This window comes from Vulpes lagopus, chromosome 8 (genome assembly GCF_018345385.1).
Source record: "Vulpes lagopus strain Blue_001 chromosome 8, ASM1834538v1, whole genome shotgun sequence".
Lineage (NCBI taxonomy): Eukaryota > Metazoa > Chordata > Mammalia > Carnivora > Canidae > Vulpes > Vulpes lagopus.
Genome location: NC_054831.1, coordinates 12,146,653 through 12,172,701, shown reverse-complemented (window position 1 = coordinate 12,172,701; position 26,049 = coordinate 12,146,653).

Genomic DNA, 26,049 nt, shown 5'->3' with positions numbered 1-26,049 from the left:
CATTATCCTCTCTTTTTCCTCTTCACCGAATTTTCTACACTACCCAATTCTCAACCCTGTGTAATCTGCCATCATTCTCATCACTCTCATGAGTCCACTGAAAATAAGGTTATTACCCAACTTCTAATTGTGAAATCCAGCAGCCACATTCAGTCCTTACCTCACCGGTTCTCTGCTTCATTTCATATGTTTTACTGTCTTTTCTTCTGGAAACACTGGTATGATTTGACTTCTATCCCTCAAAAGACATAATGAAGTCCATAATGATGTACCAGTGCATCTCACCTGATTTGGAAAAGGGGCCTTTGCAGATGTCATCAAGTTAAGATGAGGTCATTCAGGTGGGTTCCTAATCCAATGTGCCTGGTGTCAGGACACAGATGCGCACACAGAGGTGAATGTCGTGTAAAGATAGAGACACAGAGGATAGGTAGCCATATGAGGATGGAGGCAGAGACAGCAAGTAGTACGTGGGACCTCCAGACGCTGAAAGAGCCAATGAAAGATCCTCCCCTCCAGGTTTCCAGGACAGCATGGCTCTTCTGACACTTTGAATTTGTACTTCTAGCCTCTACATTGTGAGAGAATACATTTCTCTGGTTTTAAGCCACCCAGTTTCTGATTTTTTGTTATGGCAGCTCTAAGGAAACTAATACATTCCCCTACTTTAATGCTCATGACACTATTACATTATTTTCTGATATTTCCTACTTCTTTTCAGATATTTCACGTGATTTGTCCATCTAATATATAAATGTCTTTATTCACCGGAGTTTGACCTTCAGCCCTTTATCCCTCTCATTTTACCTGATTTACCCAAATGACCTCATCTACCACAGAGCTTTAACAACCACCTACGTACTGCCTACTGTGTATAAATACAACAGTTTATTGCAATTCATACTAGGATTATTAGTCCATAAAGAATAGAAACACTGGTTCTTTATGTTTCTTAGTCCTAAATGCAAATAGCACCATTTTGGACACAGGTCATGGTTAATCCCTCTTGAATTAGTGGAGGAATTCATCACTGAGGAAATGCATGCACCTTGACAAAGTGCTCGTTCTTCATTCTCACTTTGTGTCCCACAAGTGACCCAGTCAGGTTTCTCACCCCTAATTTTCCCAATAGTCATTAAAACAGTTAATTCTGAGAGCAACGTAAACATTTATCTAACAGTTATTGTGGGGCATAACAAGTTAAAGAATGAAAACTGCCGTGCGAGAATAATTCTGATTATCTTCCTAAGTAGGCAGAAACCACTGAACCAAGCACCATAGAACCCAAGTCCCTGTCAGAATTATTTTAGGACCACTATGTTGACTACCTTTTTTTCTTTTCCTTTTCCTTTTCTTTCTTCTTTCTTTTCTTTCTTTCTTTCTTTCTTTCTTTCTTTCTTTCTTTCTCTTTCTTTCTTTCTTTCTTTCTTTCTTTCTTCTTTCTCTTTCTTTCTTTCTTTCTTTCTTTCTTCTTTCTTTCTTTCTTTCTTTCTTTTAAAAATGATTTCCATTTAATCCCTTCAATGTTTTGAGGTGACTTCCAGAAAGTATAAAAAATAAAATAATAAAAAATAAATAAATAAATAAATAAATAAATTAAATAAATAAAATAATAATAACAATTAATGACCTTATGAAATGTGCTTAATCACTAATGTTCTAAGAGTGCTGTGTTGCTTAAGTGGGCAATTTTGTGAAATTGGGTTTTATCTTATAAAGTATCAAAGACATGAAAGGTAGTATTTTGAGAAAAAGAAAGTTGTTTTTCAAAGAACTAAAAATCTTTTCTATCCACTTAGGACTACATAATGCTCAAAATCTAGTATGAGAATCCAGTTTGTGGGAAATAAGCATGAATTTGACAAACAGCCTGGCCTCTATGTTCTTAAAAAGCAGAGGTCAGCTAGCTCTGGGAAGAACTGAGAGAGAGAATGCAAATGATAACAAACTATCACCAGAAAATTACTGTCTCTTTTGTAGACAATATTTTTATACTATTGGTGTTTATGAGGATTACGGTGACCTTCCCAATCCCTATCAGATCAACCTTAGTCTTTTTTTTTTAATTTAAAGTGGCACTTATTAATGTTTGAAAAATGCGATCCTAATGGAGCTCATGCACATGAGTCTTCATGATAGATGCATCTCATCCCAGTCACCTACTCATATGCCCAAGTACATGGTTTTCATGTCTCAGATGGAACACATCTGTGACTTTCCTGGCATTTGGCACAGAACTAGCCTGACATAAACCCATTCCTGAGTGGCACATTGTCCCTTTGCTCCTTTTCTCTCAAAAACATCTCCTTTGAGGAAAACAGAAAACACAACTAAGTAAACAACAAAGCACTTTGTCATAAAGGGCCTTCAGCAAGGCATGAGCCAGCCAAGATGTGAACGTGTTTGATTATCACCAGCACGTTCATCCAGGAAACAGATGCAAATGGGAGTTTCAGGGACACAGAGCAATAATGTTTTCTGCTGTGCCGAGCTGCACAGTGTCGCAATTACAGGCCCATCTGCAAGATCTCATACTTTCTTGGAATCTAATCGAAAGTCTTTAATTTCATTTTTCTACCTGCACTGAAAGCCAGATATTGCTATGTCATCTATTTCAGTATCCTGGTTGCAGCCTGTCAAATCTGGTAATGAGGTGACCTTCTACCTGGAGGGACACCCTCAGCACTGCCCCACCCCTCTCATGGCCAGCAAACACTTAGATCATCTCACAGATTCTGAGAAAATCTGCTGACTGCAGGATATTTGTCCTATAGTAGGCAGATGAACAAAATAAAATGGATGGAAATAATGAAATAAAGGATAAAGGAATTGGCAAGCAGGAGCTTGGCCAGCAGAAAAGAATCTGCTAGTTAATAAATTGAGGTTGAACATGACGGAGTTGAAATGTAACCTTTACAAGTAGAATCCACAAGGATTCAAACTTGAAATGTTGGAAAACACAATGACAGACTCCTCTTTGTTTAATGGTGGCCTTGGTGATTTAGGAAGAATTGTAAATTCTAGTAGAAGTGAAAGATAGAAGAAAACAATGAAAACAGTACCTTTTCAATTCTTCTAGAATAAAACGGATTAGAAAAATATTTGTGAGGATGCTCAAATAAATGAATGAGATTGGACACATCTGTGTCTCCCTTGAATTTTCTTCTATAAAATGACATCCAAAACCTATTCAACTCAAATATCATTAAGAAGATCTGCCTATAATTCCAGATTAAAAAAGAAATCTTATATACTAAGATCAAAGTATACAGTATAACTTTGAATAAAAGTTATTCAAAGAGCTTTGTAAAAGCTCTTCAGCCTGCTTCTCTTATGAAAGGGTTTCCTGTTTATTTTAAATTTGTAATTTTTGTGTATATTTTCCTACCACCTTAAATAAGTTATAAAGGAACAGAGGAATTTTAAGCAGCTGTTCTTTTACCAATCAAAAGGTTATGTTAATTAATGTTAGCACCATTATTTCATTGTACAAAATCACTACACAGTCTCAAATATAAAAACCGATGTTGATGCTGGAACTATGGAAACATGAAATATTTCATCAGATAAAACAGAATCTATAGTCCAAAATTTTCATCTCATAGAAGGGGAGCCTGTGGCCCAATAAGGATAAGTGTTACACAGTAAGACACATTTCAGAGTTGAATGCATTTATTTTTTTAAAGGATTGATTGATTGATTGATTTTAGAGAGAGTGAGTGGAGGGAGGGGCAGAGGGGGAATTCTCAGGCAGACTCCCTGCTCAACACAGAGCTGACACTGGGCTCAATCTCAGGACCCTAAGACCACGAACTGAGCTGAAATCAAGAGTCAGATGCTTAGGGGCACCTGGGAGGCTCAGTCAATTAAGCATCTGCCTTTGGCTCAGGTTATGATCCCAGGGTCCTGGGGGCAAGCCCTGAGTTAAGCTTCTTGAGCCCCAAGTTAGGCTCCATGCTCACCAGGAAGCCTGCTTCTCCCTTTCCTCCCTGCTCATACTCTCTCATGCTATCTCTGTTTCTGTCTCTGTCTCTGTCGCTGTCTCTCTCTCTCAAATAAACAAATAAAATCTTAAAAAAAAAAAGTCAGACACTTAGCCAACTGAGCCACCCAGTCACCCCCAGAGTTGGATGCAGTTAAACCAAACTGTCCCATCACAGCTCCTTTAAGGACCTTGTCCACTGATGTCAGGTTTTATGTGTTTACACATGAGCTGGCAAAAATAAAGAGGTCTAGTATCTCAGAGATGGAAGGCCAGTTACAGGCCACCTTATCTCATTGGTTAATAGATGGAGATGCTAATAGTTACAGACACAAGACACTATTTCCTTAGGGCTGTGTAATTAGTTAACTAGTTAATATTGAGAGTTAATTATCTTTTACCCTCCATTCAATAGTTCACGCAGAGCACATAGAATTCAGGCTTATTCTAAATCCAATAAACTTTGGGAAATGTGCTTAGTTTATATAGTGACTTACCTACCAAACGTAAACATCAAAATATTTTATTCTATAAACTGTGTGAGACAAAATAGTCTACCAACTAGCTTTGCAGATAACCAAAGGAAGGAGACGATGAGAAGTAAATCTACCTCCCTAAACACATGCAAGGCCTGAACTCATTAATGTTGCAGCATAGAAAGATGCTTCCCTGAATGCACTCAGTTTCTTCTTTGTATGTAAACACCTGCTCTGGCACTCTTCAACTTCCCTCTACCAGGCCTGTGGTACCTCTGCCCTGTTATCTCCACGTTAGAACATCCCCTCAAGAAAAGATCGCTATCACTCATATCCTAATGAGCTTTTCAATCAGGGTTCAAACAGGTTGAGCAAAGGAATTTATATATTAAGCCACATATGCATTTGTAGAAAGGTTTTTGTTTTGTTTTATTTAATTTTCTTCCTTGTAAAAGCAGCAACAAGTAGGCAGGGGATGCATTTAGGAATACATTCAGTTTTTTTTTTTTTCTGACATCCTTGAAATAACACCATATGGTTGGCTTCCTTTGTTGACTTTGAGTAAGTCAAAACCTGGCTTACTGACTTGTGCTTACTAACCAAGCCATAATCACATGGCCACATATTTGTAGAGCACACCTTCCCAGGTGTAGCCTGCAACCTGAAAGGTCATCTGTTTTTAGTGACCCTCCCAGAATTTCCCTTGTCAATATATAATGGCTACCTGGTTAGTACTGAAGGATCTATAGGAGTGCACAATTTAATTCAAGTTTTTTATAATATAATTATATTAATATAATTGAAACATTCAATTAGACTCTCCAGTTCAAATTTCTGTATAATTACTGCACAATAATGGTTTTGTAGTTTGTAAATATCAATGGAATACCCTCAAACTTGTTTATCACTTTATTAAATCTATCAAAGAAAATGCCAGAGAAACTTATCTAGAAAGACTGAGTAATACAATTTAATTCTCACTTTGCAACTGATCTGTTCATTCATTCCTCATGGGTTCATGCATTCAACAAACCTGTTTTGAGCTCATACTATATTCACCTTGTAGAACTTATATTCCAACAGAGGACAGAAACCACAGCTATAATGAATAAGCAAAACATATTTTATGTTAGAAGGTGATATATGCAATTGAAAAATGAAAAAAAAAAAAAGGACACCAAAGTTAGAGGAACTGGGAGAGCGCAGAATTGGGCATGATTTTGAGAGAAGTAAAAATTGCAATGACTGGGAAAGAAGGGGGATTATGGAGGACATGACTTAAGGGATAGACTTGAACTATACCTATGAACCACTGAATTTTCTAATTTTTGAAAGGAAAACATATAACTTAAGTTAAAATAATAGCTGAAAGAGTAAGAATTGTAATTAACATCTACCCACATAAATCTTACTATGGAATGAGAAAGATGTGGATCCATCATTACACTCTTCCTCCATACTCCAATCCGTTCCTAATTATATGTCTCCAAAACTTGCCAACAGGCTCACAATTTATCCCTTCTTTTCTGTTTTTCTTTTCTTTTCTTTTTTTTAACTTTTTCAATCTATGCTGCTCTCAATAGCTTGATTTCATTCATGAAACATGACTCTGCACATGATCCACACATCTTCAGAATGCTTTCATTATTCCCCATTGCCTATAGAGGTTCAAAATTTTGAACTTTTATAGGGTCTTTGAATTGCAACTATGTGCAAACAAGATAACACCTATCAGAATGATTGAAATAAAAAAAAAAATATTGGCAACATTTAAAACCGGGAAGGATGTGGGAAAAACATTATTCATACATTGTTGGTGGAAATGTAAAATGCTATGGCCATCTAGAATATAGTTTAGCAGTTCTTTAAAAAACTCTATCATGCAAGTGCTTTTCTGAATTGTATTTTATACATTCATCCCAGAGAAATGAAGACATATGCATATACAAATCATATACACCAATATTATGGCAGCTTTTTTCATGACATCCCCAAACTGGAAACAATTCATATGTCCTTCAACAGGTGAATGGTTAAACAAACTATGGTACAGCCACATCATGGAATACCAGTCACAAACAAAAATGAATAAACTATCTATACACAAACAACCTAAATGAATTTCCAGAGACTTGTGCTGAGTGAAGAAAGACAAATTCAAGTTAAATACTATAGGATTCCGTTCATATAACATTCTCAATATGACAAATGTTATAGAAATGGAGAACAGCTTAGTAGCTGCTAAGGAAGAGGTGGAGATGACAGGAAGGTAGGGGTCTCTATGAAAGGGCAACATGAAGGATTCTTGGGATGATGGAAATGTACCAATGTTGGCATCTTGGCTGTGACATACCATAGTTTTACATGGTGTTTACCACTGGGGCAAATTGCATAAAGGGTAGATGGGATCTCTCCATCTTATTTCTTGCAACTGCTTATGAACCTACACATACTTCTAAATAAAATGTTTAATTCTTTTAAAGATACATTTGCTGTCTTTTAGGTTAAATTCCTATTATTTCAATTACTATTTGTCAAGTCTTGATTGTCAGTCTCTACTCTTAAGAGTACATGCAAATCTCACAAGCCCAATGGTTAGTTAGTGGTGGCTTCCTGGTGCTTGGCTGAACTGGGTTGTGAGTCCACACATTTCCCCGCAGGCAAGAGTGCCATAATAGACCATCAGTATCTACAACGAATGTGGAGATGGGGGTGGCAGATGATATCCTTGATCTCTCGAGCAATGTAAACTCATAAACAGAAAATTTATAATGTTAGAGGGCAAATAGTAATAAACAGAGGTAATAAGTAATTCTGCTGGAGGACATAGGGAAGATGCCAAAATTATAGAGGAATTTTTTTTAAGGCATAATGTAAAGGAAAGAACTTTCTATAGAGAGAAAAGCATGTGCATGAGCACAGTGAGAAATGCTGGGTGGTTACAACAGAGCAATACTGTTTAAGCATGTGGGAAGTAAACCGGCATGTACAGCTTGGGGCTACCTGGTCTTGAGCTCTCACAGAATACATACTAATATTTTAGTTACTCATAATTTTTAATAATACTTAAAAACAAAAGCACATCATAACTTTAAATATTTTTTGGTAGCATACAGACTGAGCATCATTGTCTAGGGCCCTCATCATCACCATTTTTGTGCATGTGAGCAGTATCACTTATAGAAAAGCAAACAGAGTGACCCCGCTTCATCCTGGAGAAGTAGCATCATCCCTGGAAGTTAGTTCTTTTCCCAAGTGCATCTGGCTCGGTCAAAAGTATTATAGATCAAGAAAAAGCTTGAGAAAAATTAGTTTAAGTTGAACTAATGTTCAACAACTGGTGCATAGAGATGCAAACCCCGTGTCACATATGGTGGATCACACATGCTAGTCTGAATTCCTTAGTACGCAGCATTTGGATGTATGATAGTACAGTAATTGTCAATCTGGTTGATCATCTTTCTTTTCTAGAGAACTTTAAAAATCTAAATTCCCAAACCATAGTCCAAATTTACTCAATTGGTCTCTTAAGGAAGACCCAGGGGTGTGTTTTTTTAAGCTCTCGAGTGATCTTAATTTGGGCGAGTTTAAAAAGCAGTATATTTAGAACTTTAGGCTTGTGATGGGCTGAATGGTGTGCCCCCAAATTCATCTGTTGAAGCCTTAACTGCCAGAACCTCAGAATATAATGGTGTTTGGAGGAAAGACCTTTAAAGAAGTAATAAAGTTTAAATGAGGCCATTAGAGTGGGATTTAATCCAATCTGACTGGTGTCTTTATAAGAAGAAGAAATCTTAACATTCAGAGAGACATCAGAAAAGGGCACCCACAGTGGAATGAGCATGTGAGCACACAAGGAGAAGGTGGTCACCTGTACCCCAGGGAAAGGGGCCTCAGAAGAAACCCAACCTGCCAATTCCTTGATCTTGGACTCTATAACTAAGAGAATAACTTTGTTGTCTGAGCCACCCAGTCTGTGGTATTTGTTGTAGCGACCCTTGCACACTGATAAAGGCTGAAATCCCACAAAATGCTGAATAAAATGATGTTAGAATACTTGGTCTAGTGGGAAAAGTGAAGATCAGAGCAAAGTGCAGAAGACCCAGCAACAGTTAGAAGATGAGTGAGTGGGGAATCATCCCAAGAACTGGGAAATGCAAACTATAGCCCGCTGAATGAGTCTTTCCCATTACCTATTCTTATCAATAAAACTTTATTGAAAGACAGGGCCATCGGGTGGCTCAGTCAGTTAAGCATGACTTTAGCTCATGTCATTATCTCAAGGTCCTGGGGTCAGGCTCCATGTTGTGCTCTCTGCTCAGTGGGGAGTCTGCTTGATCCTTTCCCCCTGCCCCTCTCCCCACCTATGCTCTCTCTGTCTCTCAAATAAATAAAACCTTATAAAATTTTTATTGAAAGATATAGTTGTGCTCATTCATTTACAATGTCTCTATGGCAGTTTTCAGCTACAATGGCAAAGTTGAGTGGTTAAAACAGAAACCATTTGGCCCATAAAGCTTAAAATATTTACTATCCAGCCCTTTCCAGGAAAAAAAATATCAACTCCACACTAGAATATAAACTAGAAGAGGGCAGGAACTTTATCTGTCTAGCACAGTACTGCCAATAGAAGTTTCTGCTTTGATGAAAATATTCTATGTTGTCAGTATGACAGCCACCAAACACATGAGGCTGCTTAAATTTAAATTAATTACAATAAAATGAAATTTAAAATTGAGTTCCTGAGTCTCAATAGCCAAATCAAGCTTACCTTAGCCATATACATGCTTAGCAGGCAATCCTACTGTGTAACACAGGCCTAGTGTCACTCATCGCTATATTCTCAGTGCCTAGATCAATGCCTGGAAAATAATAAAGAAGCTTTCCAGAAATCATAGCTAAATGAGTAAATGAATCGATCAGTATGGATGGAGAATGACATTTAATTTTTCATTCGTGTATAAGCATTAAAATTCACATTGACTTAAATTCCAAACTATGCCCCTATGACAGGTAGAATTATAATGAGATGCCTCCAAAAATCACATCTCCTGGCTTTCTAGCCCCAGTCGAGGTATTTTTGTAAAGGGACTTTCCAGTTGTAATTAAGGCCATGAATGTTAAGATAGGGAGATAATCCTGGAATATCCATGGGAGCCCAATCTAAACATGTGGATCCTTCAAAGCAAAGAAATTCCTCTGGCTGGAGTCAGAAGAAAGATGTCAGAAGACTTAGGCAGAAATGAAACAGAAGGGGAGCCAGAGGAAGGAGAAATGTCAAAAGGATTTCTCCATCCTCCATTCCTGGCTTAAAGGAGGCCATAAGCCTTTCTTTCTTTCTCTCTCTCTCTCTCTCTTTTGTGTGTGTGTGTGTGTGTGTGTGTGTGTGTGTGTACGGCACTTAAATTAATCTTATTTATTTATTTATTTATTAAATTTAATTTCAATTAATTAACATATAGTGTATTATAGTTTCAGAGGTAGAGGTCAGTTATTCATCAGTCTTATACAATAGGCAGTGCTCATTACATCACCTGGCCTCCTTCATGCTCACCCCCCAATTACTCCATCCCCCTCCCCTCCAGTAACCCTCAGTTTGTGTACTATACTTAGGAATCTCTTATGGTTTGTCTCCCTCTCTGATTTCAACTTGTTTAATTTTTTTCCTCTCTTCCCCAGTGATCCTCTGTTTTGTGTCTTAAATTCCACATGAGTGAGATCGTATGATAATTGTCTTTCTGTGATTGACTTATTTTGCTCAGCATAATATCCTCTAGTTCCATCTACATCACTGTAAATGGCAAGGTTTCATTTTGTTTTGATGGTTGAGTGGTAGTCCATTTTATACATATGCCACATCTTCTTCATCCATTCATTTGTCGATGGACATCTGGGCTCTTTCCACAGTTTGGCTATTGTGGACATTGCTGCTCTAAACACTGGTGTGCAGCTGCCCCTTCAGATCACTATGTTTGTATCCTTTGGGTAAATACCTAGTAGTGCAACTGCTGGGTCATAGGGTAGCTCTATTTTCAACTTTTTGAGGAACCTCCTTACTGTTTTCCAGAGCAGCTGCACCAGCTTGCATTCTCATCAGCAGTGTAAGAGAGTTACCCTTCCTAATGGGTACCCTTAGCTCCAGAAGCTAAGACCAACCTTCAGGCAACAGCTTCATATCTCTGAATTCAATCAGCTTCCTGAATGAACCTGGAAATGAATTTCTCCCTAGAGCCTCCAGAAAGGGACATAACCATGTTCTGAGGCTCTGAGCAGGGAACCAGTTCCTGAACTTCAGACCCAGAAACTGTGAGATGATGTATGGATGTTAAACTGCTCTGTTTGTGATCATTTGTCACTTAACTAGCCACAGTGCAGATATTAAGTCTCCAAAAATTAGAGTTTTAGAAATGATTATAAATAAAGCCTGAATAATTATATATTTGAAATGAAAACCGACCCCCTGCCCATCCTCAGCTATTTCTTCTTAAGGATTTAGGGGAAAAGGCAAGTCCTCTGTTTATGTAAAACAAGCCTGCCTGGTTCAAAAAGACATCAGTGTGAAAGTCAGCTGTGCTAGCCAGTCAGAAGGAAGACAAGAGCCCACAAAGACATCTCCTCTCAGTGCCCATGGCCTACCAGCTTCTACATTATTGAGAGCTTTGTCAAGAAAATTTCAAGCCAACTTAGACTAAGGGCTGCTTTCTCAGGTGACACACACAAAAAAATCACAAGCCTTATAACCATGCATTCATCTTTTATGTCACTCCCCTCTCTAGTAGTCGGGTTTCTTTCACTTATCTCTTGAGATATCCAATTAATTATTGTGTTTAACATATAATTATGACATTCTCTAGGAAGGCCAAACAAATATAAATATGGCAAAGTTATGCCTAGCCAACACACTTAGCATTAGCAAGTTATTTTCAAACACCTTTAAGGTAAGGGGAAACATTTAGAATTAGCACCGGCCTTAATGATAATCGACTAGCCACTAACCCTCTTCCAAGAGCACACAACTCTTTCTGTGATCATGTCAGATCTAAAACCTCCTTATTCTGATTCTGTGGCCCATACTTTTCCTATTATCTTTCTGATACTTTGTGATCCTCACATCTTTGTGGATACTTTCATGTAACTTTCTGAGTGCAGTTTTCTGAATTTTTATATACAATATACACAATAGTAGTAAAAATACAAAAGATATTTTTCAAGTTGTTACCCAAAAAGAAAACCAACTTTTATACTCCTTACACTATGTATTTCACAATTTCTTGCATATTTTTCTTTGTTCTCTTAGTCCTCATTTCTCATCTTCTTGGCATTATCAATATTGTAACAGGCTTTTTCTGTATCCTAAGCCTTGGCCTATCTGCCGAATAAATTAGGAATATAAATAATCAAGCTGTCCTGATCTTTTTCTTTTTAAAGATTTTATGTATTTATTTGAGAGACAGAGAGAGCATGTGCATGAGTTGGGGGGAGGCAAGAGAGACAAGCAGACACCCCACTGAGCAGGGAGCCCGGTGTGAGACTTTATCCCAGGACCCTAAGATCATGACCTCACCCCAAGACAGACACTTAAATGACTAAGCCACCCAGGTGCCCCAGGCTGTCCTTATCTTTGAGTCATATGAATTATTATGAATTAATAAATTATATGAATTATCATGTCATTACACAACTCTGATATATATCAAACCTAATATTAATATTAGGACTATTTGGTCCTAATTTGTCTATTACTGATAAGGGACAAGAACTTCTAAAAAAGACCAGAGAAAAGTTAATTCCATGCTATGCAAGATAGAGTAATTTATAATATTTCTGATTGTTGGTTTTATGTTTTTCTCTTGTGTTAGAGCTTAATTCACATTTAAAAAAATAGTTATTATTCTCATCTCTACTGAAGTATCTTTTTGACATATTTGGATGTTCTTTTTTTTTTAAAGATTATTAAAATTTATTTATTCATGAGAGACACAGAGACAATGGGCAGAGGGAGAAGCAGGCTCCCTGTGGAAGCCTGTTGTGGGACTCGATCTCAGGACCCCAAGATCATGACCTGAACCAAGGGCAGATGCTCAACCACTGAGCCACCCAGGTGCCCTAGATGGTCTTGATTGGTTTACCTCAAAAAAAAAAAAGGGGGGGGGACTAAAAGAAAAGAAAAGAAAAGAAAAAGAAAGAAAGAAAGAAAGAAAGAAAGAAAGAAAGAAAGTTCAGTGTCAGTGGTCTTAATAATAGAAAATTTGAGCATCAAGTGATATTTTCCTATCTACATTTCCACGTCAGTGTGATTGAGGCAGCACTTCCGATGATAAATGTTCACGTTGTGACATAATAATCAGATCATCGGTATAAAGAAATAAGGAATTTTCACAAGGAAACTTATTCATGTCTGCTGAGAAGCACTTCCCAGAACATTCTCCATAGAACACTCTTTCTGGAAATGCTAATGGGTGCTCCCCATCAAATGGAACTTATGGTCAGATACAATTGAGCAACTCTGCAGGCTGCATCCCATTCTTAGAAAGTTGTAATTAAGATAAATGTGTGAAAAGTCTAGAACAGTCGTTGAGGAATTAAAATTCCCACGTTTAGTGAAACCCAGAACTCTCTTAAATTCATTTGACTAGAGGACTCTTTTCCAAAGAACATCTATTAATATCTCATGGGAAATGTTCTGCAAGAATAATCTTGCATCAATTCTTTCTTCTATACTTAGTTGTACTTCCAGTTTCAGGTTCTACAAAATAGTGATATTTCCTACTGCACATGTTTTACTGTGGTCTGTATAAAATGTTCTAAGTAACCTGCAGGAATGTATGAACTAATAAAAATGTTCTCAAACCTGAAGTGCTGGGAAGAGAAAAAGATGGTTATGTTTTTCATCCAGGGGCTGTTTCATCCATTGCTCTTATTTTAATTCCCTGTCTTGCCTTTCCTTACACACGAAACCAAGGGCAGAGGGGTACAGACCACTGAAGTCAAAGAGAACTCTGCTTCATGTGAATCTGTCAGAGACACACAGGACCTTAATATTGGTGGATTTTGTACAGCCTAGAACAAAAGAGAAGAATTTTTTAAAAGAGTTTATCTATTCATTTAAGAGAGAGAGCAGGTCAGAGGCAGAGGGAGGGGCGGACTCCCTGCTGAGCAGGGAGCCCAATGCTGGGCTGCATCCCAGGACCCTGTGATCATGACCTGAGCCAAAGGCAGCCGCTTAGCCCACTGAGCCACCCGGGGAACCGCTAAGACAGAAGACATTTTAAGAGAAGAGAATATAAAGGAAAGTCAGAGAGGAAAAGAAGCTGCAGATTTCTGAAGCTATTTTGCACTTCACTGGAGATAATGCATATTATCTTAGCAAATTGTGTCTTACACGGGATGGACTGACAGTTATTAGTACCATTATTAACTGGCACAGGAGAGTCCCTTTCTTTCTCACTCTGTCTTCTATTTTGTGGCCAAAGAGAAGAAATCAAAAGCACCTCTCCCTATTGGAGAGTATTACAGACACAGACTCACTGTACCTCCCTTCCCACTCGGACTTCCTCATCCCAGGGAGTGAGCGACACAGGCCTAAAGGGGTAGAACATGCCTCTATCAGGGCACGTTGCCCCAGTGGGCAGAGTCACTGCACCTTAAAGGAAGATCTTCCAGTGTCGGGTCCTCCCTGGCCTGCCTGTGTGTGAGCATAGAAAACCATTTGGACCTCTCATGGGTAGTTGTCTTGAGCTTCCTATTTCTGCTTAGCAAAGAGGTTGGCCCATTTACCCCCTTTTTGCCCATCCTATATGTCATAGGCACACACTTTACACCGCTGGGTGGATCACATCCACACAGCTGATGGGTCCAGCTGCTGTCAACTCAGAAAAGTACAAGTGGAAAGATCCTCATCATCTGAGGTGTTAGCCACATTCTCTAATCCTGCTCTTACCAGAAAGTTTTACAAAAGAGAATGGGGGGTACCTTCAGCTGCAAGGAACAAAATATCCAACAAAAATGATTCAAACAGTTGGAATTGATTTCACTTATGTACAATATATATTCATGGCAGACCCCAGAGTTAATTCAGAGATTCAATGACAGCAGGGATGCAGAAGGATCCTGTCGCCTTCGTCTTGGAATTGCAAAAGGTCTGAGGCAGTTTCACTTGTATCTTCACATGATGCTGTTCAAAAGCAGCAGCTGGGGTGAGGGTATGTCCTTCCATCAGTCCTCGGGCAACTTTGGCACTCCCCTGACCAGGATTAGGTCACATGCCCATGCTATGGGAACAGGGGAATCTGAGAAAGGGAGGATCCAGTTTTCCCAGCCTCTGTAATGGGGCAGGGGGTCGTGCCCACAAGGAAGAGGGAAGATGGAAGTGGTTATCAGGCATGCAGCTATGAGGATCCAATCTGACTGACACAGGTTAATAAAGCTCTCCTGGTGTATCTGCTGTTGAGAGAATCTCCCATTGAACCATCATCTAGGTCCCTGAAGGGTCGGTTAAAGAAGTGATAGATCCTTAAAGCCTAATTTTTATAAAGAAAGAGGAAGTAGGAGTAAATGTTAACAGGAAACAGCAGAGGGAAATACAAAGGGGTGGGGGGATATAATAATAATATAAATGATGGAAACCAGGTCATAGGAGCCTACTACCTACTAGTTCCCAGAATCCCTTCACTGAGCTGTGCACACATCCCCCCAGCTGCCATGAGTATAGGCAGCAGAGGCTCACAGCCATACCATTCCCTGCGAATCACCCATGGCTGAAGGGAGATGCCTCAGCTGCAGATGCCTGGGACCTACTGCATCTGTGGTGGCCTGCAACCACTGAGACAAAGGAACAAAAGGCAGTCTCCTTGCCTTTCAAGATGAAAAAACTCCTACACCATTCATCCTCCAGAGCTCCCTTGGAATCAAACAAAGGCTAGATATTGGCTGAAAGCACCTGTATTCTGTGCTCAGCTTCTTCTTTGCCCTCCCCTACTTCTCTCTTTTCTTTAATGGTTCTGCTGGGAACATCCTCAATCATTTACTTGTGCAAGAACTCTTATCTCATATTCACTTCTAGGAGCTCTGAGCTGAGATGATCAGGAGAGCCAAGCTACAAAGTTTGGATTGTATTATATAAGCAATGGGGAGCTACTGAAGGTTTTAGAGCAACCCTGCTTGACGATGATTAGGCTGGCAACAGCCTGGAAAAAGGATTAAGGGAAATGGTTGCCGTGCATTACTAATGATCACACAAAAGGTGTGATCTTGAAACTGTATATTAGAGAGAGGAGAGACATTCTCCAAGATCTCTCCTGATGGCTCTATAGAGATTTACTCCAAAAAGAGTTGCAAGGTTTTTCATTACAAGACTTCTGGCAAGAATTTGTATTGAAGTATGTTTTTTCTCCTTATTATATATGGCCCACCCATATCCACTAGAGTTGAACAACAACAACAAAAATAAATCTGTCTTTATCAAGACTGACTTAAGCTAGTTGCAGATTTAAGGCATGATTCCAGAGGTAGGGTAGGCTCTTGTTACCTTTCTGACCCTGGAAGTTCTTTAAAAAAAGAAATAAAAATTTCAAAACACCTGTGTTTGATGGTTTGAGTGTAAATTAACCTGAGTTCATGGCCATGCTCAGAATTCCCCAGGAAATCCCCACTGATGGTGGATTCCAGGTAAATGACAGGGCTTAAAATCACAGAATCTAAATCTGTATCAAGCATAACACAGATGAAAAAAAAGGTACTTGGGCTGTTTTTATACAAAATGTTTACAGTTGATATGTTAAATATTTCTATATAATGCATTTGCTAGAATTCAAAGGAAGATATTTTTATTTATGATCAGAGGGATCTCAAAACGATTATATTATTGGAAGAATCTAAAGTAAAAACAGATTTATTTTATGTTACCTCCCCCAGTGAGATTATAACTATGCAGCAACAAAAATTAGGTCTGTCATTTGTATCCGGAAAAATTGGAAACTATTTACTAATGTAGCTCTCTACTCAGATAGCTCTCAAAGCCATGGTCCTGGGAATGAGCCTTGAATAAAGAGGAAAAACAATAGGAATAATAAGGTTCACTTACCTCTGTCACTCAGAGTCGTGGAGTGTGGTAGTTAAGGTAATAAAGCACAGTACTTCTGGTTTCACTCCCTAAATAGAACTTTTCTAAATCCCTTATATGTCTTAAATTTGGTGCTGTGAGCTTACGTGACAGAGATTTACATAGTAAGCACTTAATTGCTTATTCACTGGCATTAAAACATTATACATATCCTGCAAGGAATTTTAATTTTCAAAGCTAACAGTAACATGCTACAAAGCATAAGATTTTTTGATCATGCCAAATTTCCTGGAACTCCTAGTTTTGTATAAAAAAAATGGTGGTAAAGTGAGTTCTTGTTCACTCATGTGTTTATCATACAAATAGTTTTTAAGCATCTGTATTTCTTCAGATTGCTGTAAGTACTAGAGACAAGGCAGTAAGCAACGTAGACAAAACCCCTTTCTTTCATAAACAAGTATATGGTTTAGTAAGTATAGTAAGAGACATGGTTTTATTTTTTTAATGTGGAAAAATATATAATATGATAGATGGCAACAAATGCTATTGAAACAAATAATAATTCAGGAGGGGAGTGAGTTATGTCCAGGCTTGGGAGAGGGGAACAGTTGCTGAGTACTTATTTAAATAAGTAGTCAGGAAAGATCTCATTAAAAAATTAGATTATGGGGCAGCCTGGGTGGCTCAGAGGTTTAGCGCCGCCTTCAGCTCAGGGCCTGATCCTGGACACCCAGGATCAAGTCCCATGTCAGGCTCCCTGCATGGAGCCTGCTTCTTCCTCTGCCTGTGTCTCTGTCGTTCTGTCTCTCATTAATAATAAATAAATAAAATCTTTAAAAAAATTAGATTTCCCTAAATGAAATACCTGCAGGAGGTAAGAGTGAAGCAAGCAAATATCTAGGAGAAATAATCACTCAAGTAGAATGGCAAGTTCAAAAGATAATGCCTGGAAGCTCATAGAACAACTAGCATGTTGTTTGCCATATGGCCTTTGCCAAGGGAAAGCATAATAAGAGAAAAGTAAGAGAGGTCACAGGGCATCTTCAGTAACTTTTGGGTTTTCATTTGAGTCATATGGAAGGCGTTGGATATTCTGAACAGGATCATGACATGACCCATCTTATATTTTAACAAGATGAATCTGCTCACTGGGATAGAAAGAGACTGCAATGAGGTCAAAGAGACCGGCGCTACAGCTTTTGCTATAATTCAATAGGAAGACAACAGTGGCATTGACTAGGGCGGTGGTTGTGGAGGCAGTGAGAAACAAAGGAACTCAAATAACTTTGAAAGTGGAGCCAGAAGAATGTGCCAACTGATTGGATGTGAAGTGGGAGAGAAGTAGTCAAAGATGCTGCCAAGGTTTTCTGCCAGCTTGGGAAAGATGGAGTTGGAAGGATTAACGGGAATTGAAAGACAATGAAAGAGCAGGTTTTAGAGAGCATATGAGGGCATGAGGAGTTCAGGATTGGACATTGTATTAGTTTACAGAGAACCGCAAATAAGGCGCCTTAAACAGTGTACACTTATTGTCGCACACCTCTGAAAGTCAGAAGTCTAATATCAAAGTGCCAGCAGAGTTGTTTCCTTCTGAGGGTTACGAGAAAAGGATCTAGTCCAGATCTCTCTTGTTGGCCTGTAGATAGTTGCCATTTCTGTGTGTCTCTTCACAGTATCTTCCTGCCTTGTCTGTTGCCGTGTGTGAATTTCCCTTTCTTAGAAGGACATCAGTCACATTGGACTGGGGCCCACCTTAGCGACTTCCCTTTAACTTAATTACTTCTATAAGGATCTTATCTCCAAATAAGGTCACATTTGCAAGAACTGGGTGTTAGGATGTCAAGATATGAACTTGAAGGGACACAATTCAAGCCATAATAGATATAATAAGATCAAGCTGACAAAATTCTGTGTTATTTGGGTCCTCTCTAGGTTGAGGGTTATTCATGAATTCTGGTAACAGAATGCCCCTAATAATGTCAAAATGCAATTCTCGAGGACAGGATTTGTTATTCTTTTTGTTTGGTTGTTTGGTTTTTAATTTCACCCACATTGTGTCTTGAATATAGTAGAAAATACTATCTGAAAAAAAATTTAGCTGCAGAGTATCTTGCTAATAGAGGTTTTTCCTACAAGTACATCTATAATCTTCCCTAACTCGAATTATGATGGCAGACAAACACAAGATTAAATAATTCAGCTACATGGTTACATCACCAAAGACGTTGGGCTGTTTATTTTTTTTTTTGTTTCTGCCATTCATCAGGTGTTGTTGTCACTCTCTGGCTGTCCCATCATCATCTTAAAGATGACTGCTGCAGCTCCAAACATTATATCCTCACACAACCATGACCAAAGAGAAGAAGGGGCATTACTTCTAGCAGGGCTTTTTGTTTTATTTTTTGTTTTTGTTCCACCAGAAAGCCAAAATTTCCCCAGAAAATTTATAGGCAAGAGCAGCCTTCCTTTCAGTGATTTAGGACTGTATCCTATGCCCTACTTTGTAGGGGAGACAAGAAATTAGGTGTCTTGTAGTCTCCACCTTTCACAAGGGCAGGACTGCCCTCAAATTATAAGGAGGATCAGGACAATGTTTTAAAAGATAAATCCTCAGTAAGTGTTTAATGGGTGAATAATGCATAATCCTGCTGATGGAAAGTCAGTGCTATCAGTGGTTGCTCACTATTTTCTGGGAGCAAACTCCAGACTCCAAAAGATATTTCCTTTAATGTTAGACATTTGACTTTATAATTTCCAATCAAAGAAGAAGTACTGTATGTACTACCTTCAATTTACTTAGATTTTCAATTTAGAATTTTTGGGAAAAGGATAGCATAGGCAGAAAATCAAAAATACGACAAGACATCATTCAGCAAACAGAAAATATGACTAGAAACCCTACTATCATAATCCCTCTAATTAGTCACTACCATCTGAAAGGTAATTGTTAGTCAATGGGTAATATTGAAAGCAACTGATGAAAATTTTATGAGAAGGAAAACTTATTTACAGCATGAGCGTCCTGAGAAGTGTTGTTATCAGAAGTCCTCCAGGTAAGAAACCAAATCAGTTGCCTTAAGGATTTCTTCTTAGGTTTTACAGAATGTTCAATCTGTCCCACTCAGCACTGAATCATCTTAGCACTGTCATTGACTTAACCACTTACTATATTTATATTTCTTTTCCCACTGAATAGAAGCTCTTTGAGGTCAAAGGATACATCTTTCACAGCAACATATCAACCAGGGATGATTTTGCCCCTTGGGAAATATTTAGAAAAATCTGGAGACAATTTTGGTTGGTTTCAGGGTGAGGAGATGCTATTAGCATCTAATGGGTAGAGTGCAATGATGCTAATACATATCCCTCCAATGCACAGTTTGGCTCCCTCCACCACCATCAACAAAGAACTAAATCATAAGCTTAGAAATGCTGAAGTTGAGAAACAGTGTTTTACAGTAATCCTCAAAATTCATCATTTAATATTATAGGCATTTGATTGTGCCAATTCTTATAACTAAGGATTAGCTGTCAGTAAGCATTAATATCTTACTTTGACACTTGCTAGTATGAACTGTTTAGGCTCAACAGATTCCTCTGTGTGTGGAAATTCCAGTGTTCCCCAAGAATGTGTAACCTTCTGCGTAACTCAGATCTAAGCTGATGGTAGATGTCCTGGAAATATCTGCTGAACAGAATTGAAATTAATTTGATGTTCAAACTAATAAAATAATCGGTGGGCCCTTGCAAATATTTCTGCTAGTGTTTCTACCTAGCTGAAAGGACTCGCACTGAATGCAAAACTCTGTTCTGAAGTTCTCACGGAAGTGCTTTTAAAAACTGTTAAATGATTGCAAATGACATATCTATTTCAGTTTCAGTGAGAACATCTGAGAGAGATAACAAAGTAGTTTGAAGCAATTTCCACCAACAATTTGAGGAAATTAGAAAAGACGCCAGAAAACCATACTGCCACAGAGGGAGCTGAAATGCATGGCTTGCCTGAGAGACCAGGAAAGAGAGTGCTGTGGTCTTGCTGTTGTAAAGACTCTTCAGTGATCAACACTTTATGCTCTAAGTTCCACAGAAACAGCTTTAGACATCTCATTCAGACCAAGGGCCCACCTGGCCTTTTTAAATTTCCAGTAGAGTATGTTAAGAGGGATTTGTGTGAGTAAGTATCCTGTTACACTTTTTGGTAGGTTGTTTCATTTGTTTGCAACTTTCTTAAATTGTGAAAGAAAGAAAGAAAAAAAAAGAGAGGAGATACAAGTAGGGCTTTTCTCCATTATGTTCAAGTGTTGGGCCAGAAGCTCCTCCGAGATTCTGTGATAGCTCATTTATAATATGGTGCAATTGGATCATCATTATACTTACATACCATCTGTTCACTCCTCTAATTCTACTTTTTTACCCACTTGTTTCCATTTCAACTATTTTCATCTGAAGTGATACACATTTGCTAAGAAAATCCCAAGCATATTTGCTGTAGGAGGACTTCTGGACAAGTGGCTTTCAGAGTGTTGGAAGATAGAATTTCATTTAGCACACATTTATTTATTTCATTTAGAGCTAGGTTTTTTGAGGCCCTATATTTGGGAAGTTCATTAAACTGCACATTTCACAGTTTTGCTGTTCTTTTCTCTTTAACGATGCTATTTGGATTCAGGCACACGTTCAGGAGAGTTGGAATGGAGCCAGTTTGTGAAATTTGGTATCTGAATTTCTAATCATTGTAGATTATGAATTCTGTACCACACATCACATTCTGTCCTCTGTTACACGTGTTATCCTTGTTGAGCCCCCTTGCCACTGCTGATCTTTCTCAAACAACTTCCAAATTAAAAAAAATAAGACTATAAAACATAACTATCTAGTCATTCCTTCTGGTGCAAATCCTTTCCACCACTCTCCAAGAAAATCATTAGTGCTGCTGTGTTTTCCAGTTGAGACTAATATTTCTTTCTACTGCATTCAAGAATAGTGAAGTTGAAAAACTCTAGTGTTAAGCATTGAATATATTGTACTACCTGACAATTGATCAGGTGACAAGCATGACAGAAATTAAGGCAATGCATTGCATTCCACATATTTGTGCTTAGATTTATGTACCTAAGAGTTTTAGGAGATAGGTATTAGTATTTTCACTATTTTAATAAATAACAATAATATTGAGGTTTGATGATAGTCAAGAATTCAGCAAATTTTCACAGCTAGTAAATATTGGAGCTAGAGAGAAACTAGGTTTTTCTAACTTCAAGACCACATTCCTAGCAACAAAGTAAATTCTAATTGGCTCAAGTGATACAAGGTTTTCTGCAATGACACCATCACTATCTCAATGAATCTGCCCCACACAACGAGACTAATCCTATCTCTCTCCCATTACCAAAAAGGGCAAGCATATCCACTCTCATGAGAATGAAAGCCAGTTGGTAAGGGGGAAAGTCCTTAAGTCAAGAATGAACATGATAAAATAGCTGCTGAGTCACATTATATGACTAAAAAACTAAACTCAAAATACTGAGGTCATAGATTCCTCTTCAGGCAAACTAGTAGGTCCCAAAATAGACCTTAAAATTCTGTACTTGTTTTCTGAAGCTATGAGTTAAATTAGAATTAAATGTTAGTAGACACAAACATCAGCATATCTCTATACACTAACGATGAACAATTTAAAACAATTGTTCCAATTACAATTGGAAATTAAGAAAACAATTCAATTTACACTAACATTAGAAGAAATAAAGTTCTTATTTATTTATTTATTTATTTATTTATTTATTTATTTATTTTAACTTTGGCTGGGGGTGGGGGGGGGGTGAGTGGCAGAGGGAGGAGAGAGAAAAATCTTAAGCAGGCTATATGCCCAGTACAGAACCCAACAGAGGACTTGATCTCATGATCCTGAGATCATGACCTGATCCAAAATCAAGAGATGGACTCATAACCAACTGAGCCCCTCAGGTGCCCCAAGAATAAAAGTCTTCAGAATAACTGAACCAAGGAGACAAAAGACTCATATACTTAAAACTACAAAACAATTGCTGAAAGAAATTAAAGAAGATACAAATAAATGGAAAGACATCCCATGTTCATGGATTGGAAAACATAATATTGTTAAGATGTGAATACAATCCAAAGTGACCTACAGATTTATTTTTTAAAAAGATGATATTTATTTATTCATGAGACCCAGAGAGAGAGAGAGAGAGAGAGAGAGAGAGAGAGACAGAGAAACAGAGACAGAGACACAGGCAGAGGGAGATGCAGGCTCCATGCAGGGAGCCTGACGTGGGACTCCATCTCAGGACTCCCAGGATCATGCCCTGGGCCGAAGGTGGCGCTAAACCGCTGAGCTACCTGGGCTGCCCCCAAAGTGACCTACAGATTTAAAACAACACCTGCCAAAATCCCAATGTTGTCTCTTGCAGAAATAGAAAAATCTATTGTAAAACTCATGGAATAAACAACCTTGAAATAGAACAAAGTTGAAACTATCACACTTGTTGATTTCAAACCTTATTTACCAAACCACTGTTATCAAAACAATGTGTAGCACTACCATAAAGACAAACATATCACCAAAGAAATAGAAAAAATGTCCTAGAAATAAATCCTCACATGTATGGCCAAATTATTTTTGACAAGGGTCCCAAGGCCATCCAATGGGACAAGGCACAGTCTTTTTATTAAATGACATTGAAAAATGGATATCCACGCGATATCCAGCAAAAAATAAGGTAAAATAAGGTAAAAAAAAATAAGGTTGGACCTTTACCTTACACTATATACAATTATCAGCTCAAAAAAGATAAAACAGCTAAATGTAATAGCTAAAACTGTAAGTCCCTTAGAAGAAAAGATGGGGGGAATATTCATATTGTTGGATATGACAATAATTTCTGGGATAGGATACCAAAAGCATAAACAAAAAACATAAAAATAGCTAAATTAGACTATGTCAAACTTTAAAACTATGCATCAAAGGACACAATCAACAGGGTGAAAAAGGTAATCCATGGAAAGAAAGAAAATATTTTCAAGTCATGTATCTGTGATAAGTGATCAATATCCAGAATATGTAAAGAACTCTTACTAGTCAACAACAACAATAACAACAATAAACAAATAACCTGATTTTAAAGTTGGAAAAGGACTTAAACAGACATTCCTCCAAAACAAATATACAAATATCCAATAAATATATGAAACAATGCTCAATATCACTAATCATCAGCACAGTGCAAAACAAAACCACAATATCATCTCATATCTGTGAGGATGGCTACTATCAAATAACAAAATAAGACAGAAAATAACAAGTTTGGCAAGATGTACAGAAATTGCAACCCTTGTGCACTATTGATATATATTTAAAATGGTGTGTTTTTTGTTTTTGTTTTTGTTTTTATAAAATGGTGTAGCCTCTATAGAAGCCAGTATGGTGGTTCCTAAAAAGAAAAACAGAAATAGAAGTATCACATAATTCAGCAAATCCACTTTTGGTCATATATCCAAATAAATTGAAAGTTGGCTCTGAAAGAGAAATGTATACGCTCATGTTCATAGCAGCATTGTTCACAATAGCCAAAAGGTGGAAGTAACCCAAGTGCCCATTGATGAACAAATAGGTAAGCAAAATGTGGCATGTATATGTATACATACAATGTATGTCTTTGGTCTTAACAAAGAAGAAAATTCCAACACATGTTACAACATAGATGAATCTTGAGGATATTATGCTAAGTGAAAGAAACTAGTCACTACAAGATAAATATTGTATGATACCATTGACATGAAATTTATGGAAACTAGCATAGTCAAATTCATAGAACCAAGGGCTAGAATGGTGGCTTCTAGGGGCTGGATAGAGAAGAAAGAAGGAGTAGTTGTTTCATGGGTATAAAGTTTCAGTTTTGCAAAATGAAAAGTTCTGGAGATCGGTTGCACAACAGGTTGAATATACCTAATTCTACTGTAATACTTAACAATGGTTAAAATGGTATGTTGTATGTGTACTTTACCACAATTAAAAATTCTTTTGGAGGGACAAAGTATTTCCTTACCCCCCAAAAAACTGCCACCCACAATGATGGGGATATGTCAAAGGGTTACAAGAGTCACCTGAATGAGCTCAAATTGCAAGAAAGTAAGTAACAAAGTAAATATAGTGGTATTGGACTCTAACCCAAAGTATAAAATAAGTATTCGTGATTTCATAGTAAAGGTGAAATATATACATAAATTATTTAAAATTCTTCTGTCCAGGAGATTTGTCTATTTTTCCCTACCTCCCTCCTTTATTTATTTATTTAGTTAGTTAGTTAGTTAGTTAGTTAGTTAGTTAGTTAGTTAGTTGTTTTTTATGACCTTAAGAATTCTGAGGTATATTGTTCAAGTATTTTGTAGAAAGTCTTTTAATTAGAATTTCTCTGATATTTTCTTCATGACTAGATTGTGATAATGGGGTGCAAGGAAGAAAAACCACAGATATAAAGTGCCATTCCCATTACATCATATCAAGGGTACATACCACCAAGATTTATAACTATTGATGTTGACCTTGTTCATCTGGCTTGAGGTATATTTGTTAGGTTTCTCCACTGTAAAATCATTCTTTATATGTAGGGGCAAGCTATAAAATATCTGAGTAGTAGGCCTCAAAACTATCAATGCCACCAAAAATAAAGTCAGAAATTCACAACCAAGAGGAACCTAAGGAAACATGACAATGAAATATGATATGATATTTTGAGTGGAATTCTGGGACAGAAGGAAGGCATTTGGTAAAAACTAAGGAGATATGAATAAACTATCCATTTAGTAATAATTTATCACCTTTGGTTAATTAATTATGACAAATATTCTATACTGAGATATCAATAAAGGAAATAAGATATAGGATATGCAGAAACTCAACCTTCACTTTAATTCTGCTAATCCAAAACTGTTCTGAAATAAAGTTTATTTAAATGAAAGAGAATGAAAGAAAGAAAGAAAGAAAGAAAGAAAGAAAGAAAGAAAGAAAGAAAGAAGTGTAGTTGAAATGCAAGGAAAGGCAAACATTACTGTTGCATTTAAATAATATTCACTCATCATCTCCTGCCGTCTCCCTCACCATTTTGCCTACTCACCTCCTCCCAGATTCAGATTGAAGGGACATTTGGAATAGAAAAAAACAAGAGGAAGAAAAAGAAAGGACATAAAAAGGGATTCAATATTTTAAAAGAGAAGAAAAAGAACTAAAACTGAAATAATACACTTAAAGATCATGGTGAGTATATGATTAAAAAGATATTTAAATCATCCCTGGCCACATGTTAAAGCCTCCATGAGTTTGTAAGACATACAAAAAGATAGCCATCCCTGCTGTATAGAGCTATTTGATAAGAATCAGCATGTTCAGCAGCCTTTACACATGATTACAGCTCCACAGAAAAGTAAGGCAAAAGTTGAATTTAAGCCTAGCGGCCCTGGACAATCTGTGCAGTCAGAACCATGAGAAGTAGGCTAAAGCAGTTCTCTTC